Consider the following 19102-nt stretch of genomic DNA (forward strand, 5'->3'; position numbering starts at 1 on the left):
TGTGGCGCTTTGGCTCATCGTATGATGTATTCGCTTCCTTATCTTTTCTTTTTCTCGGTCTGGTAGACATGTCCTTCACATAGATAACCTGTGCCACATCATTGGCTAGGACGAACAGTTCATCAGTGTACCCAAGATTGTTCAGATCCACTGTTGTCATTCCGTACTGTGGGTCTACCTGTACCCCGCCTCCTGACAGATTGACCCATTTGCACTTAAACAAAGGGACCTTAAAATCATGTCCGTAGTCAAGTTCCCATATGTCCATTATGTAACCATAATATGTGTCCTTTCCCCTCTCGGTTGCTGCATCAAAGCGGACACCGCTGTTTTGGTTGGTGCTCTTTTGATCTTGGGCGATCGTGTAAAATGTATTCCCATTTATCTCGTATCATTTGTAAGTCAATACAGTCGAAGATGGTCCCCTGGACAACGAGTACAACTCATCACAAACAGTGGTGTCACCTCTGAGACGTGTTTCCAACCAACTGCTGAAAGTCCTGATGTGTTCACATGTAATCCAGTCGTCACACTGCTCCGGGTGTTTGGAGCGCAGACTGTTCTTGTGTTCATCGACATACGGGGTCACCAAGGTAGAGTTCTATTGAACTGTGTAGTGTGCTTGAGACCAAGAATATCCGTCCCCGCATATTTTTGAGTCCCCTCCAAGCGTGTATTTTCCAGTCAGTCTCCCCTCATACCGCGATTTAGGGAGACTTATCTTCTTAAGGCCAGGAATGAAGTCAACACAAAACCCAATGACATCCTCTGTTTGATGGCCCATGGAGATGCTTCCTTCTGGGCTAGCGCGGTTACGGACATATTTCTTTAGGACTCCCATGAACCTCTCAAAGGGGAACATATTGTGTAGAAATACGGGCCCCAGAATGACAATCTCGTCGACTAGATGAACTAGGACGTGCGTCATGATATTGAAGAAGGATGGTGGGAACACCAGCTCTAAACTGACAAGACATTGCGCCACATCACTCCTTAGCCTTGGTATGATTTCTGGATCGATCACCTTCTGAGAGATTGCATTGAGGAATGCACATAGCTTCATAATGGCTAATCGGACGTTTTCCGGTAGAAGCCCCCTCAATGCAACCGGAAGCAGTTGCATCATAATCACGTGGCAGTCATGAGACTTTAGGTTCTGGAACTTTTTCTCTGGCATATTTATTATTCCCTTTATATTCGACGAGAAGCCAGTCGGGACCTTCATACTGAGCAGGCATTCAAAGAAGATTTCTTTCTCTTCTTTCGTAAGAGCGTAGCTGGCAGGACCTTCATACTGCTTCGGAGGCATGCCGTCTTTTTCGTGCAAACGTTGCAGGTCCTCCCGTGCCTCAGGTGTATCTTTTGTCTTCCCATACACGCCCAAGAAGCCTAGCAGGTTCACGCAAAGGTTCTTCGTCACGTGCATCACGTCGATTGAAGAGCGGACCTCTAGCTCTTTCCAGTAGGGTAGGTCCCAAAATATAGATTTCTTCTTCCACATGGGTGCGTGTCCCTCAGCGTCATTTGGAACAGCTAGTCCGCCGGGACCCTTTCCAAAGATTACATGTAAATCATTGACCATAGCAAGTACGTGATCACCGGTACGCATGGTGGGCTTCTTCCGGTGATCTGCCTCGCCTTTAAATGCTTGCCTTTCTTTCGACATTGATGGTTGGTCGGATGAAATCGACGATGGCCCAGGTACACATTCTTCCTGCATTTGTCTAGGTATATACTTTCAGTGTCATCTAAACAGTGCGTGCATGCGTGGTATCCCTTGTTTGTTTGTCCTGAAAGGTTACTGAGAGCGGGCCAATCGTTGATGGTTACAAACAGCAATGCGTGCAGGTTAAATTCCTCCTGTTTGTGCTCATCCCACGTACGTACACCGTTTCCATTGCACAGCTGTAAAAGTTCTACAACTAATGGCCTTAGGTACACATCAATGTCGTTGTCGGGTTGCTTAGGGCCTTGGATGAGAACTGGCATCATAATGAACTTCTGCTTCATGCACATCCAAGGAGGAAGGTTATACATACATAGAGTCACGGGCCAGGTGATGTGATTGCTGCTCTGCTCCCCGAAAGGATTAATGCCATCCGCGCTTAAACCAAACCATACGTTCCTTGGGTCAGCTGCAAACTCAGCCCAGTACTTTCTCTCGGATTTTCTCCATTGCGACCCGTCAGCGGGTGCTCTCAACTTCCCGTCTTTCTTACGGTCCTCACTGTGCCATCGCATCAACTTGGCATGCTCTTTGTTTCTGAACAGACGTTTCAACCGTGGTATTATAGGAGCATACCACATCACCTTCGCAGGAACCCTCTTCCTGGGGGGCTCGCCGTCAACATCACCAGGGTCATCTCGTCTGATCTTATACCGCAATGCACCGCATACCGGGCATGCGTTCAGATCCTTATACGCACTGCGGTAGAGGATGCAGTCATTAGGGCATGCATGTATCTTCTACACCTCCAATCCTAGAGGGCATACGACCTTCTTTGTTGCGTATGTACTGTCGGGCAATTCGTTTTCCTTTGGAAGCTTCTTCTTCAATATTTTCAATAGCTTCTCAAATCCTTTGTCAGGCACATCATTCTCTGCCTTCCACTGCAGCAATTCCAGTACGGTACCGAGCTTTGTGTTGCCATCTTCGCAATTGGGGTACAACCCTTTTTTGTGATCCTCTAACATGTGATCGAACCTCAGCTTCTCCTTTTGACTTTCGCATTGCGTCCTTGCATCGACAATGACTTGACGGAGATCATCATCATCGGGCACTGGTTCCTCTTGATCTTCAGCAGCTTCCCCCCTTGCAGCATCATTGGGCACATCGTCTGGTTCCTCTTGATCTTCAGCAGCTTCCCCCGTTGCAACATCACCGTATTCAGGGGGCACATAGTTGTCATCGTCCTCTTCTTCTTCTCCATCTTCCATCATAACCCCTATTTCTCCGTGCCTCGTCCAAACATTATAGTGTGGCATGAAACCCTTGTAAAGTAGGTGGGTGTGAAGGATTTTCCGGTCAGAGTAAGACTTCGTATTCCCACATGTAGGGCATGGACAACACATAAAACCATTCTGCTTGCTTGCCTCAGCCACTTCGAGAAAATCATGCACGCCCTTAATGTACTCGGAGGTGTGTCTGTCACCGTACATCCATTGCCGGTTCATCTGCGTGCATTATATATAATTAAGTGTGTCAAAAACCATTACAGAACATCATGAATAGATAATTAAGTGACCAAATTAATAGAAGTTCATCATCACATTAAAACAAAGTACATACATAGTTCTCATCTAACAACATATATATAGCTCTCCAGAGCATCTAATTAATTAAACCATACATTGAAACTATGTAAAACATTTCAATGCGATCATAATCGCAACCAAGGTAACAATTGATCCAACGGCATAATGATACCAAGCCTCGGTATGAATGGCATATTTTCTAATCTTTCTAATCTTCAAGCGCATTGCATCCATCTTGATCTTGTGATCATCGACGACATCCGCAACATGCAACTCCAATATCATCTTCTCCTCCTCAATTTTTTTATTTTTTCCTTCAAGTAATTGTTTTCTTCTTCAACTAAATTTAACCTCTCGACAATAGGGTCGGTTGGAATTTCCGGTTCAACCACCTCCTAGATAAATAAAATCTATGTCACGTTGGTCGGCATATTTGTCATAAACAATAAATGAACCAAATAGTTATAAAAAGATAATATATACCACATCCGAATCATAGACAGGACGAGGGCCGACGGGGGCGGATACCGAAACCATCGCACTATGCAATAAGAAGGAATAATAGAAGTAACAAAATTAGACAAGTATCTATCTAAAGTAAGAATTTCTTTTCTTTCAGAAAGAAGATAAGAACAAGAGGCTCACCACGGTGGTGCTGGCGACGAGAACGGCGCGGGCGATCGACGGCGGTGAAGACGGGGATGGGACGTGACGGACCGCTAAACCTAGACAAATCTCGGGGAAAATGGAGCTCGGAGGTCGAGTTTCGAGAGGAGAAATATTAACTAGTGTGGCTCAGACATTTCATCGAACACCTCATGTGCATAGGAGGTGAGCTAGAGCACCCAAATGCCCTCCCCTCGCCGGCCAGAAAAAACAGAGCACTGTGGAGTGCTCCGCTGTGGCGATGGGGTATATATAGGCAACTCATTGGTCCCGGTTCGTGGCACCAACCAGGACTAAAGTGGGGGGCATTGGTCCCGGTTGGTGCCACCAACCGGGACCCCCTTTAGTCCCGGTTGGTGGCACCAACCGGGACCAAAGGCCTTGTGTTGCCCCGCATCAAAAGTTTAGTCCCACCTCGCTAGTTGAGAGAGCTCGAGAGTGGTTTATAAGCGCTGCTGCGCCCACCCTCTCGAGCTCCTCTCAACTGCAGGCTTTCGGGCCTAACCGTTCTCTTTGCCTGTGGGGCCTACTGGGCCTTCTGCGGGCCTGAATCCTGGCCCATGGATGGGTTTCAAGTCGTATTCAGGCCGTGGTGGCCCAGTAGGTGGCATAATTTTTTTCCCTGTTTTTTGTTTTCTCTTTTGCTTTATTTATTTTGTTTTGTTTCTACTTACAACAAAAAACTTATTTATTTTATTCCATTTTGTTTCTAATTACTTATGTATTTTACTTTATTTATTTTATTTTTATTTATTTTAGTGCTGCTATTTTTATTTATTTTATTATGGTTTATTTATTTTATTTACCATAGTTTATTTTATTTTATTTTATTAAGGTTCATTTATTTTTATTTATTTTATTAAGTTTATTTATTTTATTTACTATAAAAAATGAACATAGATGCGCCTATAGAGAAAATTCAACCTAAATTCATAATAAATTTCTATGAAATTCAAAGAAATTTACTCTGAATTTAGGTCAAAGTCCCTGTATAAGGGCATCTATTTTCACTTTGAGAGGAGCTCAACAAGGCAGAGAGGGACGGGCTTATACACGGTGTGAGCGCCCTTCGGTTGGCGAGGTGGGACTAAACTCTGACCGCTACTAGGACCAACCCTTTAGTCCCGGTTTGTGGTATGAACCGGGACTAAAGGGTGAGCCTCTGGTCCCGGTTCAAGCCACCAACCGGGACCAATGGTGGTGGGCCAGGAGCGAGGCCCATTGGTCCCGGTTTGTCCCCCCAACCGGGACCAAAGGGGCCGGACGAACCGGGACCAATGCCCCCACGAGGCCCGGCAGGCCCCTGGCCGCACGAACCGGGACCAATGCTCACATTAGTCCCGGTTCGTGACTGAACCGGGACCAATGCTCACATTAGTCCCGGTTCGTGACTGAACCGGGACTAATGTGAATATTGCCCTGTGACCAAAGCCCAGTTTTCTACTAGTGAATATGAAAATTATATCATTGGAAGCTCCTTTCACATACGTATCCCTGCCTTACCCTCCTTTTCGGTCACTTACTGGCGGACCCCATGCTTGCTAGGCCCCGCATGTCAGTTATCAATGGATTCAGCGACGTCAGGGGATCCTCATCCGTAGTATACTCCCTCTGTTTTTATTTACTTCGCATAAAATGACGCGGGCGGGGGAGGGGGAAGGACGTCGGTTTGCTCTCAACTGCGGTCCCACAAGCGAGCAAAAATGCAAGACGAAGCGCGTTCCATTCGGTGAGCGACGTGGAGGGTCCAGCGTGCCGGGCTGCAACGCGAAGGCGACAAGAGCAATGTACAGTCAAAACCGATTGACCGGTCGTCACCGAAACCACTATTCACACCAGAACCTTCGCTGCTCGGCCTACGCCAGCCACTGCCCTAAAACCACACCTAATCTCCAGCCCCTTCCCCCAACTTTCGATCCCCTAGCCCGCATCAAGCGTCCCCTAGTTCGCCGGAAAGCCATGGTGCGCTGCAAGATCACGTTCTACAAGATGCTGACGCCGGAGCGCCGCGCAGAAATAGCGGCGGCGGTCGGCGCCTGAGACCTCCATTCCCAAGCTCGCTTTGCGGCGGGCCAATCCCCTAGTTCTCTGGAGCCCAGCTACGAGGAGGAGGAAGCCGATCCAATGTTCATGGCGGAGGTCGCGGCGCAGAAGGCCCCCGATGGGTATGAGATGATGGACATCGACTTCGTGCCGGCGTCCGAGTCCCCCATGGTGCAGGCGGACCAGCGGTTCAACCTGGCGATACTAAAGGAGGACCGGGAGGCAGAGGCTCAACTCGACGCGGAGCGCGTGCATGCCGCTGCCATTGAGGCTCTCCTGCAGGCAGAACCGGATGTCGTGGATGTGAACCGGGCGGCGGAGGCTCAACTTGAGGCGGAGCGCGCGGATGCCGCTGCCATCGAGGCCCTCCTGCAGGCGGAACCGGACGTCTTGGACTTGAACCGGGCGGCAGAGTCGCAACTCGACATGGAGCGCGCGGATGCCGCTCTCATCGAGGCCCTCCTGCAGGAGGAACCGGACGTCCTGGCTCGAACCGGGCGGCGGAGGCTCGACTCGACGCGGAGCGCGCGGATGCCGCTGCCATCGAGGCCCTCCTGCAGGCGGAACCGGACGTCCTCGACTTGAACCGGGCGGTGCTCTCGTCCGTGCGGAGCGCCCGCATGCTCCGCGTGAACGAGTAGCTAGAGGCCGAGGACAACCACGGTGCGGAGACACACGTCGGCAGCTACGGCTGGTTCGCGCCGGCAGCCAAAGACGACGAGGTCGTCTCGTTCCGCGAGCGGTGATAGTTTTTCTTTATGTTGTTGTTTTTATCGATCTTTTGCTGTGTAAAAACATATATTGTTATGCAAGTCACCTGACTTGGGTCAGTCTACCATTTCAGGTGGTTGGATGAATATCCTACATCTCCTAACCCTTCTTCCTCACCTCTTCTTCTTCCCCAACAGACCACCGCACGGGCCGTACGGATACTCCCCAACATGCGGTTGGATAAACATACTCTATGAGCAAAAATTATGTGTCAGCGGTAGGATGGCTGAGTTTGGTTTGTTCACATGCAACAGCACGTGTCAGTGAGGGTGCGTTCCCTTGGTTGGGTTTGCGGCGTGCAGGAGCGACTGTGCATGTGAGGGTGCGGTGCGACCGCGGCGTGCAGGAGCGACCGTGTGAGGGTGCGGTGCGACCGCGACTGCGCAAGTGTACCTCCGTTTCATTTTGAAAACTTTAGGCAAGCTAGGTAAAAATGTGTGGCGAAGTATGGCAATGCAAGGCCTAGACCCAAACAGGATAAGTATGTAGTACTACGTACTAGGAGTACTAGTGTTAAAAAAGAAAGGCGGGGTTTTCCTTCACGGGATTAATCGATACAAATCCTCGTTTCACGTGTCAATTAATGCGTATTTTTTTTCCAAAGCCCAAAGAGCTAACCATCTCACTCCTCATTGCTTGATTAATGAAGCGCCATGCAAACCAACCTTCTCACTTCCGCATGCATGCAGGGGATATTAATGTCCTTGGTTGTTAGTACAAGGCAAACCCCATCAATTTTGCCTCGATTAGTGTTAGTGGCCTTTTGCAAATTGTAATTTTGATATACTGGCCTTGTGTACAAAAACAATGGAGGTAGTAACTATATTTGACTTCCTTCCCCATTGCGGTGACGTCGACGATATCTCGAACGTTGTGGTTTGGTGAAGTGCGTTCGACGGAGAACACCATTGAGGGAGACCACGGTAAGTCGTTCGCAAGTGCCGCCTACAAGCCGAGACAACCGCCTTATTTGCATTCAGGAAGTCCGTTGAACCAAAGGACACATAAATGTACTAGTACTACTCGTACACAATAGCGTCGTCCGTCCAGCTTAGTGCGGTGAGATGGTTTCTCGAAGAAGACGATGGAGAAGCGGAGTCAGCGAAGAGTGAAATGATGGTTGCTTCGTCCGTGCTTTGTGATTTGATGCGCTCACTGCTTTTGTGATTTGTGATAGAAGGGACAGGGGAGTAGACTCTGTCCTCTATACTGTACATGTGTCCAAGCACGGGAGAAAGAGGAGAGACGTTGCATTTTTCTATTCCTTCAATCAATCAGGGAGCTTCGGTTCCATCCTTTTGGCTTTGGCAACACCGTCCACAATGGTTCCCACGATGCCAAAAGCTATTTTCACATTTGGCTACACATTGTGGATGCCCTTAACCGTACCACTTGGTTTTGCTCCTGTGTGCTATCTATACAAATCTCAATTATATTGATCTAAAAAATTATAGAATCAAGATTAGTAAAAAGGAGGTGATTTTGCTGCGCGGATGGCGGGGGAGGTTTCTTATTTTTAGAGGATGTTGTCCTGGCGGTTTGCTAACATGTGGTTCCACGTGTCAGTGCTTTACCAAGCCGATCCGCTTCCCACATGAGGCAGAACAACGGTAGAAGCAACATGTGGTTAACTTGAAGAAGATGAGGGAGAAGCGGATTCAGCAACGAGTGAAATGATGGTTGCTTCGTCCCTCCAACTTCTTTTTTTTAGCATTATTACTTCGTCCCTCCAACTTAACTGCGGGAAAGGTGCAGCTTTGTGATTTGATGCCTCATTCCTCATTACTACGCCGGCGCCATGACTGGGTGCTTCACCCCGGCTGCTCTGCACTGTATTCCGGTATGGCACGTGGACCCGGTAGCTTGATGCCCCACATGTCGGCGAAAGGGACTAGAAGATTTATGAAAGCGAGCGCTCCACTCTTACGACGGAGGACTACACGACACGACGGCCCAGTGAGCTGTCACTTGTACTGTATATAGTACTATAGTTTTGCTGTTTCGCATGATCCATCGATACAAACCCGATTAAATAGGAAAGGGCTGGATTTTTCCCGCGCGGTATATGATACTGGCCATACATTTCAAAGGCAATTTTAATGTATGCAAACTAAATAATTAAGTAACAATATGATATCTAGTAAAACTAAAAACAGATATGATTTATTGTGTTAGAGTGTAGTAGTAGTGCTGTATTGCATAGTTGTTAGATGTAACATACGAGAACGTGTAGAGATGTAGTTTTTGGAGGGCCTACAGAGAGAAAAGCGTAATACGTTCACCGAACTTCAGAATAAGCTGATTACGGTCACCATATACGTTTTCCGGTGATTATATGGTCACTTGCTCACGGTTCAGCATCGGATTGCACTCTGTTGACCGGCCAAATAGTCTGCGTGGCACCATGTTGACTAGTTAAATTGACCACGTTCCTTGTGGGTCCCACCTGTCAGTTCGCATAGGGAAAAGGTCAGATAAACACAAATTTACGCAGGCGCGACAAGACTCCACCCCGTGCGTGGGAATCACCTAGTTGTGTATGTGTCCGTCAGGGCCTGATGTGTGCGCATGCACGTGTAGGTTGAGCACTTGAGCGTGAGAGTGTGTGTTGGTCGTGTGGTGTACTGGTGTGTTCGTGTGAGTGTTGCGTGCGTGCGTGGCTGCGTGTGTACGTGTGAGTTTTGCGTGCATGCGTGGGTGCATTGCTACCTCTTGAGCACTGCGTTGGTTTTCCCTTGAAGCGGAAAGGGTGATGCAGCAAAGTAGCGTAAGTATTTCCCTCAGTTTTTGAGAACCATGGTATCAATCCAGTAGGAGGCCACGCACGAGTCCCTCGCACCTACACAAACAAATAAATCCTCGCAACAAACGTGATAAGGGGTAGTCAATCCCTACACGGTCACTTACGAGAGTGAGAACTGATAGATATGATAAGATAATATTTTTGGTATTTTCATGATAAAGATGCAAAGCAAAATAGAAGCAAAATAAAAGGCAACGGAAATAGCTTGTTGATTGAAGATTAATATGATGGAAAATAGACCCGAGGGCCATAGGTTTCACTAGTGGCTTCTCTCAAGAGCATAAGTATTACGGTGGGTGAACAAATTACTGTTGAGCAATTGACAGAATTGAGCATAGTTATGAGAATATCTAGGTATGATCATGTATATAGGCATCACGTCCGAGACAAGTAGACCGAATCCTGCCTGCATCTACTACTATTACTCCACACATCGACTGCTATCCAGCATGCATCTACAGTATTAAGTTCATAAGAACATAGTAACGCTTTAAGCAAGATGACATGATGTAGAGGGATAAACTCATGCAATATGATATAAACCCCATCTTGTTATCCTCGATGGCAACAATACAATACGTGCCTTGCTGCCCCTACTGTCACTGGGAAAGGACACCGCAAGATTGAACCCAAAGCTAAGCACTTCTCCCATTGCAAGAAAGATCAATCTAGTAGGCCAAACCCAATTGATAATTCGAAGAGACTTGCAAAGATAACCAATCATACATAAAAGAATTCAGAGAAGATTCAAATATTGTTCATAGATAAACTTGATCATAAACCCACAATTCATCGGTCTCAACAAACACACCGCAAAAGAAGATTACATCGAATAGATCTCCACGAGAGAGGGGGAGAACATTGTATTGAGATCCAAAAAGAGAGAAGAAGCCATCTAGCTAATAACTATGGACCCGAAGGTCTGAGGTAAACTACTCACACATCATCGGAGAGGCTATGGTGTTGATGTAGAAGCCCTCCGTGATCGATGCCCCCTCCGGCGGAGCTCCGGAACAGGCCCCAAGATGGGATCTCACGGGTACAGAAGGTTGCGGCGGTGGAATTAGGTTTTTGGCTCCGTATCTGGTAGTTTGGGGGTACGTAGGTATATATAGGAGGAAGGAGTACGCTGGTGGAGCAACAGGGGGGCCCACGAGGGTGGAGGGCGCGCCCTCCTGGTTGATGTCTTGACGTAGGGTGCAAGTCCTCTGGATCACGTTCGTTCCGAAAATCACGTTCCCGAAGGTTTCATTCCGTTTGGACTCCGCTTGATATTCTTTTTCTGCGAAACTCTGAAATAGGCAAAAAACAGCAATTCTGGGCTGGGCCTCCAGTTAATAGGTTAGTCCCAAAAATAATATAAAAGTGTATAATAAAGCCCAATAATGTCCAAAACAGAATATAACATAGCATGGAACAATCAAAAATTATAGATACGTTGGAGACGTATCATGCATGTGTTCGTGTAAGTGTTGCGTGCATGCAGTTCGTGTGCATGCGTGCGTGTGTGTATAATCACCACACCAGCTCCTGTGTGTTAAAACAGACGGCTCAGCATACCAATACAAGGGCACCTTGTCCGCTGTGCCCGCGGTCATGACTTCGAACCACCGTCCAATATTTTTTTGTCGTTTGTTTTCATTATTACTAGCAAGATGCCCGTGCGTTGCACGTAACATCAAGATGCGTTTGTATGACTAGTTTATCTTGTGAGAGAAAAGGATGAACGAGGGAAGGCCTTATTTGCAAATGTGGAGAGGTGTGTGGGTACATCTTAGGCAAAATTGTCATAGTTTCTTTCCTATCCGTCAGATATAAATCGGACGGCCTATATTGCAGGATGGCAGGCACACCATCATCACCAACTCTGTTTTTTATAAGAGTGTATTTTATCCCTACTCTTATAAAAAGCATAGTTTCGGTGATGATCGTGTGCCTTCCATCCTGCAATATAGGCCGTCCGATCTATATCTGACGGATATGAAGGAAACTATGGCAATTTTGCAAAAAGATACCCACACCCCTCTCCACACTTGCAAATAAGGCCTTCCCTTGTTCATCGTTTTGTCCCACAAGATAAACTACTCATACAAATGCATCTTGATGTTCCGTGCAACGCATGGGCATCTTGCTAGTATTTTATAAGAGTGTAGATGTAGAGTAGATACAAGCCGACAGGTGGGCCCGATGGTAGTGAGATAATGTGATGCAACACTAGAGGTGCCACGTGGAGCGTTTAATTGGTCAACTAGTCGTGTCTTGAGCAAATACAGTGTTGTACGGTGAGCCCGTGACTATATAATAACCACAAAACGTAAATGGTGACCGTAATTAGTGGATTCTGAAGTCCAATGTATGTATCATGCTTTCGCTTCAAATACAATGATCGTCACTGTATATATCGCGAGAGAAAGATGAAACATGCGTGAATGTGCTGGGGGCTTACTTTTAGAGGACCTGGAGATAGTTTGTGTGCGTACCTCAAAGGGGCGTAGAGGGGGGTATGCGATGGAGGGAGAGATGCTCTTCGTTTCTCTTTATTATGACTACCTTTATATATAGTATAAAAATATACAAATTCACAGTGCGGAATAAATATCATTGTGGGCACCATGCAATGCAAGCGTTCATACTCCTCCATATAACTTTGTCATGTTGTATATGTAGAAATTCTACAATATTTTTTTGGCCACACTTTATTCAAAAGGAATGTTGTATGTGAAATAAACGTGAAGAGAGGGCTTTTTAGATCAATGGGGTACGTGATGTAACATGTGTGAATGTGTAGTTGATTCATTTGGCAGGGCCTAGAGAGGTATGTGTGTGTATTCAAGAGAGGCATGGATAGAGGGGCCGACAGAGGGCGTGGGAGAGATAGCACGAGAAATGAGAGTGGTCTAGAGAGAGAGAGAGACGAATATGACATCACGGCGAGAGATTCCCTTGAGTGTGTATATGCAAGGGGGAGTGGATAGAGGCACCAGGAGAATATATTTTTTGTGTGTGGTGTCTGTGTTGGTATGCGTGGGTGTGAGAAGATAACGAGACATGGGGGCAGAGGTTGTGTCACCGCGTGAGGTCTGGTGGGTCGAGGTGAGGCCCTTCGTTCGGTTCCGTCCCGCGCCACATTGGTCGGCCCGTGACGCATTTAGGGAGACCCATGGATGACTAGTCGTACAAGACAAAGATAGCATAATTGTGAAGGACTCTATGTCCACTGACAAAGCCGGCTAGGATTTGTAACCCTAGGTTCTCGGACAAAGGTAACCCCTTTATCTCTGATATTACTATTCATCCAACCTAACTTTAAGGGGCATCCTACAGAATGCTCTGCTAGAATCATACTCGTCGATTAGGAAGAGAGGTGTGAGACAATGCGTGAGAGACATGCCTAAAGATAATGTGCGTACAGGAGACACGTAGGCAGGTCTATGTATATAGAAAGGGTCGATGGGGATTGTGCGTGTGTATCCTTGCGAGAGGAAGAGTGCTTGTGATAAAGGTTAGTGAAAACAGTCGTAAATGGTTACGAGAGGGAGGGAGGGTTATATCAAGAGCATGTGTGCGAGAAAGACACCTCGGGAGAGAGTGTGTGAGCATGTGTGAGAGAACACCGATGGAGACTGAAACTACACGTACAAGACTGATGTACACATTGATTAAAGATATAAATTGTATACAAATATTAGGATGGGATCATGATATTTGCAATTCGCGTAGGGAACGGTCATTGATCCATCAGACGTCTAGAATCTATCGAATTTGAGCATGTGTATGTTATTATTCGACACAATTGATCCACATAGTTAGTATTTTGAACTCCAGACAATGCATCGCTTTAGCAATCGAATATAAACGTGAGTATATGTCATGTTGTGTGTGTAAAGCACATTATACATACGGAAGTTACACAATGAACATTATAAATAGCTACCTATGAACTAGCATACATTTGAATTCAACTTAAGGTGGTTTTAAAAAATTGAATTCAACATGAAGTCCATTCAATTATTTGAATTTGATATCATGGCGTTTGTAAATCATACCTAAATTATGGGGGCACCAATCTTTGCTCTGATTTTGTACATAATAGCATATGTAGTCGTGTACAAAATAGATTCTAATTTAGCTCCTCCATTCCAAAATAATTGTAGTTATAGGATTTCCAAGTGTCAAAATTTCAAAAAGAAGCGGATAATTTAATGAGGTTTTCAAACATACAAGGTCAAATTTAACGTTGTCTATTTAGGTCAATCCTCAAAGTTCAAGAGTACTCTAAACGTGAATGCTTGTGTTTCAAAATTTCGAACGAAGCGCCAAAAGAGCCTCTACTCGCCCGAAACCGCGTGAGACCATTGTTTGGTAGTACAAGGAAATTACTTTTCTAATAACTCTGACCCGTGAAACCTACCGGCCCGACGTCCAAAGGTCTAAACCGGGGTAGGTTTGTAGCTTCATCTAGACGCCACGCAACCGCCTCCGAAAAACATTCATACACAATGGCCGCCTAAGCACACATGCGCGCGGCCGAAATCACTCCCGCCCACTATTTGGGACACCTGGGATTACCATCCTACCCCCGACCCGCAGTAGGTCCGAAATTTAAGAGGGGGGCAATGTTTGTACTTTCCCAAATTTCAAACAAGTGCGTCCCATCTTCTGTTCAAAAAAGCCAAAAGCAAGCGCGTCCCAGACCGAAACATGGTTCTCCCCCCTCCCCCCCCCCCCCCGCCCACCCGTCCGATTCCCCATTCGTACTCCGTGGATGCAAAAACTAGCTCTCCACCAGTCGCGAAACCCCGGCGTCCTCCGTCCGCCACCCCATTCCACCCATCAACCGCCGCCCTCCTCCATCACGTCGGAGCCGATACCCCGACGTCGTCGTCCACCACAACCTCAACCGCAACGCCCTCCACGGCTAGTAGTTGAAGCCGAGGCCGAGCCGTCCGTACCCGAGCCAGTTCAACCACACCGTCCTGCGCCTCACCGGTGCCGCTCCAATTTCGCCACCCTCCACCGCACCAGAGCTGTTCCTGCTACGCCGTCCTTCGCCGCCTCGGATCTGCTTCCCCTCCGCCGACATACGGCCACGGCAACACAGTCAACAATTTGGCCATGGGTTTGTCCAAGAATCCACGGTTCTCCAAAACATCGGTTCCCCCGGGAGAAAAAAGAAGATCGCCGCGACATATGGAGGAGACCACACTGGCAACCGATAAGGGTACTCCTCTTCCCTTATTCATGCAAATCTTACGTGTCTGCTTGCACGGTATTCATCCCACAGAAGGCACTAGTTGACTGCTTCTTCTTGATACTAGATGTTCCTAGAAACTCGCGATGCACAAGGTTTCTCCTCATATACTATTTCACCTTAGCTAGAGGTCTGTCGCCCCCCTGAATTTCAATTCCTGGTCAGTTGATTCCCAATTAACGGAAGTATTCCCCGGCGTAATAGGCGCTAGTCCGCCTATTACGCCGGGGAAGCAGCGCCTCGGTGTTTATCTTAGGGGCGTGTGGGGCCTAGAGCTACTGGTGCCCGATCTGGAGGTCGGCCGGGATTAAAGGGATGGCCTGGGGGCGCTGCCAAGCACGGCGGTGGTGTGAGGTCGAGGGGAGGGCGGGGCGGCGGAGGCAGGGGTCTGGGCCGGTGGTCGCTGTCGGTTCGAGAAAGATCGTCAATAGTGACTGGCGGGAGGTAGACGAAGGCCATCTGCCCGTTCCTTATAGATCGGACGGTTCATTAAAAAAATCGGCTGACCTATTTATTTTCAGTCGACTGTTATCTTGACATGACCACATGTGGTGGTGTGCTGGAGGAGTACCTGCATTTCCTGTGCTCATATATTAGAAACTCATACGGAGTAGAATCTAATTTTGTTTGCCATGCAATGTTGTAGAGCTATCATATGTCTCCTGTCATTTATTTTTCAGCCACCTGCTATCTGCTACTTTTACAGTGCACTAGTTCTGCACACACTTCACCCATACTCTCACTATTGTATTTTTATGCAAGGGTATTTCAGACCCTGCCTTGACAGAAGCAGAAAAGATAAGAGAGAAGTCACTCCAGCATGGTACGCGGCTAAGCCAGACACGTTTCAAGACTATAAAGGGTGTAGTGTCCGCAGATGGAGACGGGGAACGTAACTCTGGAGTTGATGATCTCGCTCGCCATCACTACAAGAAATATGTCAACTTGTGACCCTCACTATTGGCCGCTGAAAGGTCATAGTTTTTCATTTGCGACCTTTTTGTGACCAAAAACAGAAGGTCAAAAGCTGGCAGTCGTATACTGAAATTAACGACCTTCTCTGTGAGAAGGTCCTGGAATTCCATGACCAAAACAAAAGGTTATTGATTCCATGACCTTCTGTTTTGGTCGCTAGCTCTCTACCCAGGCCACGTCGGATCCGACGTGGCAATCTGACGTGGCAAAATTGCGACCAATTGAAAAGGTCGTTGGTTCAAATCAGCCCGGTCCAGTTCGCTGTTCTACTTGGGCCTGGCCCAACAATTCAGCCTATTTGATTTTTTTCTGTCAATTTTTTGGTCGACTTCAAGGGCCAAGCCCAACGTTCCAGCCTTTTTTATTGTTGGGCCGTGGCCTTTTTGTCTAAACAATTTCATTTTCCTTTTTTATTAAATGGGTCCACTTGGGTCCCAGTTGTCAGGTTCTGGTAACTGGGTCCCATTTGTCACGTTCTGTTAAGTGGGTCCCATCTATCAGGCTCATATTCTTCATATTTCAACCAGTATTTAAATTGGCAGACAAAAAGCACACATAATACTTCAAATAAGAGCAACCAGATCACATAATACATTGGCAACAACAGTAACAAGCTCTATCCATGCCAATACATATGACCATGTGTAATACAGTACTTTACAAGCTCTACAAGTGTAACGAGCTCTACAAGTGTGATACAGTACTACTTTACAAGAAAATGACAACATGACGGATTCGCCGGACGACCAGTCGGGGCTGGGAACAAACAAAATGGCAACATGGCTTCCTGTCACCCTGTTACATGAATGAGAGAAGAATTAGAAAAACTGGGGCAAATATCTTATGAACAGACCATTAAAGAAAATGACATTTATAGCTGTACCATTGCAAACCAAGAGATACCGAAAAAGTGGAGGAGCAACAATTAATAATGTACTAGATTAGTCGCTAGGCTAATTTAATTGAGTGCAGCAACTAGTTACCAAAACAGAGGCATGCTATGGTAATTGATGGTTGCTGTTGTTGTTTTAGCAGCAGTGGCATACTCAAAATCTAACAAGTATTAGTACTCTGATGTGCTAGTGCTAGTATTAAAAAAAGGATAAATTTGACTAGAGCAAGGAAATGAAAACAAGGACAGAAATTCTTTCTTGCAAATTAACGAACACATGCATAGCATAGCTAGCTAATGACCCAGGGGAAAAAACTGATGAAGCAGCAAGGCCATGACCACCACCAGGTGCATAGCTACTCTACCTAATGGGCCATTAGCAGAAAGCAAGCCGTTTACAACTAGCTAACAGACATCAACCATTATAAAAATTACGATAGCAGCAGCCCGTCAGGGAGATTAGCAGCAGGTTAGTGAGCAGAGGGAGAGGGAGGTGGTACCTGCTGGGAGCGGTGCGTGGTCGTGGCCGGGCTTGAATCATCGAGCTCAGGCAGGGCAGCTTGGTTGCCTTGGAAGCAGAGGAGAAGACCCCTTGTTGCGGGACAGGGCCGGTGCCTAGGTGCGTCCCTCCTCCTCGAGCAGGACAAGGCCATGTTCCCGGCTAGAACTGGCGTCCTCCTATCATCTTCGCCGTCCACGCCATGGGCGGTCTGTAGAAAAGTAAGAGAACTAGAGAAGGTTAGTTTGCAAAGCTACAAGCTACAGTGTGTAACAAAGATATTCAATCTATTCAGCAAAAACAACACAAAAATATATGATAGTCTGCAGAACAACATAGCATCATTCACAAGCAAAGTATAGGATGCAAACAGCAAGTAGTACCATAATTCTCATCACAGTCATACATTGAATTCATTAAAGGCTACAGATTCATAGAATTCATTAAAGGCTGCAGATAAAAATAGGTAGATTTCTTTCTTCTCTTTGATTTATGCTAGCAGAGATGTAGCAGGCAGGAAGGTAGGAAGCAATCACATATGCATGTATGTATGGAGCAGATCATGAAAAGAGCAACATCTAATTAACTTGATTGCCTTGCAGATGACACACAAGATGAAGAGCGCTTGGACAAAAGCGATGGACGCCGCGAACTGGCAGATCACAGATTTCTCCATAAGTACAGAAGTAGTATTTGCATCAGTACAGCTACACTAGCACGTAGTACAAACATGGTATCATAGACATTCTCTAATTGACTAGCACCCAAATATATACATGCACCAGTTCAGGAAATTCATAGACCTATATAAGAGAGCACTCGATTCAGCAAGAAGATACCGTGGATATATCATGATTTGATATGCCCCAATCTCTGAAGATTTGTATGTGCAAATCTGCAGATTCAGGTGTAGTGATTCAAACCGTACGTAACTACATATTTTTTTGCAGTAAAAACTGTGTGTGCAAATCTGAACATAGCAAACACAAAGTGCATTCAGGATCCAATTCCCAACATCTAAATTCACCGAACATGTCCTAAAATTAGCACAACTAGAAAGTACAGAGATAAGAATAGCAATGCACACCCAAGACTAAACAAATCTGCGTTCATGCAATACTGAAGAAAAATACAGATAACTAGGGCGTGGATTCTCTCGAGCTCTCGCAGGGATCTTCAATGGGCGAGCAGGTGATGGCACACGCTCCTGTTCATCCAACAGCGGCAGTTCAACACCACAGCGGAGTACAAAGCAAAATAAATAAAGGAGGAGAATATGTACAATACTGCCCCAGAAGCAAGACATCAGGCAAAGAAAATAAGGAGCCTAAGAATACATCTACTCTGCTTTGTTGTCTGCTGTAGCAAACATGCACTTGATTCCTTAAGAGGTAAATGCATACACCAGCGTTGTCTGCTGTAGCAAACATGCACTTAATTCCTTAGAGGTAAATGCATACACCAGCGCAAATGTTACTCACATGTTACTGCTGGATTCAACTTACAAATATAAAGAGACATGGCACTATACATGCGTACCAGAGACGTCTAGCCTAGCATCAAAGTTGAATTCATGGTAGATGTACTAGAAAAAACTAACGAGGCTTGGACCGATCGATCGATCGTTGGAGCGAGCAGTCGTACACTGATTGATTCTATGCGGCCAGGGATACAAGAGATGAGTACACAACTCTACTACAGATCCTAGCATCTAGGAGTACTGCATTTGCCAAACACCTCCTAAGTTGACTAACACTTGAACAAAAAACAAGCACTGTACTTGGTGCCAATTTGCACCCGAATGTCCGATGGCACAGCTAGCTTAGATCCGTTCATGGATAAATAAATCCAGTCAAATGGTGACTTCAACTAACTTCTGGACTGATTTTGCTCAAGATTCTTAATAGACTTACAATGTTTAGATTCCAGAAATTAAATCACAAAGTT

At 46.3% G+C, this 19102-nt stretch overlaps 1 long non-coding RNA gene across 1 annotated transcript; it reads right to left on the reverse strand.

Moving 5' to 3' along the window:
• Positions 1 to 16326: 16326 nt before the first annotated feature.
• On the reverse strand, positions 16327 to 17708 carry LOC123497424 (uncharacterized). The gene is made up of 2 exons (XR_006671118.2): positions 17157 to 17708; positions 16327 to 16559 (listed from the first exon to the last, which is right to left on the reverse strand). It is a non-coding gene; the product is annotated as an uncharacterized lncRNA (long non-coding RNA).
• Between the last annotated feature and the right edge of the window lie 1394 nt (positions 17709 to 19102).

This window comes from Aegilops tauschii, chromosome 2, assembly GCF_002575655.3.
Source record: "Aegilops tauschii subsp. strangulata cultivar AL8/78 chromosome 2, Aet v6.0, whole genome shotgun sequence".
Classification (NCBI taxonomy): domain Eukaryota; kingdom Viridiplantae; phylum Streptophyta; class Magnoliopsida; order Poales; family Poaceae; genus Aegilops; species Aegilops tauschii.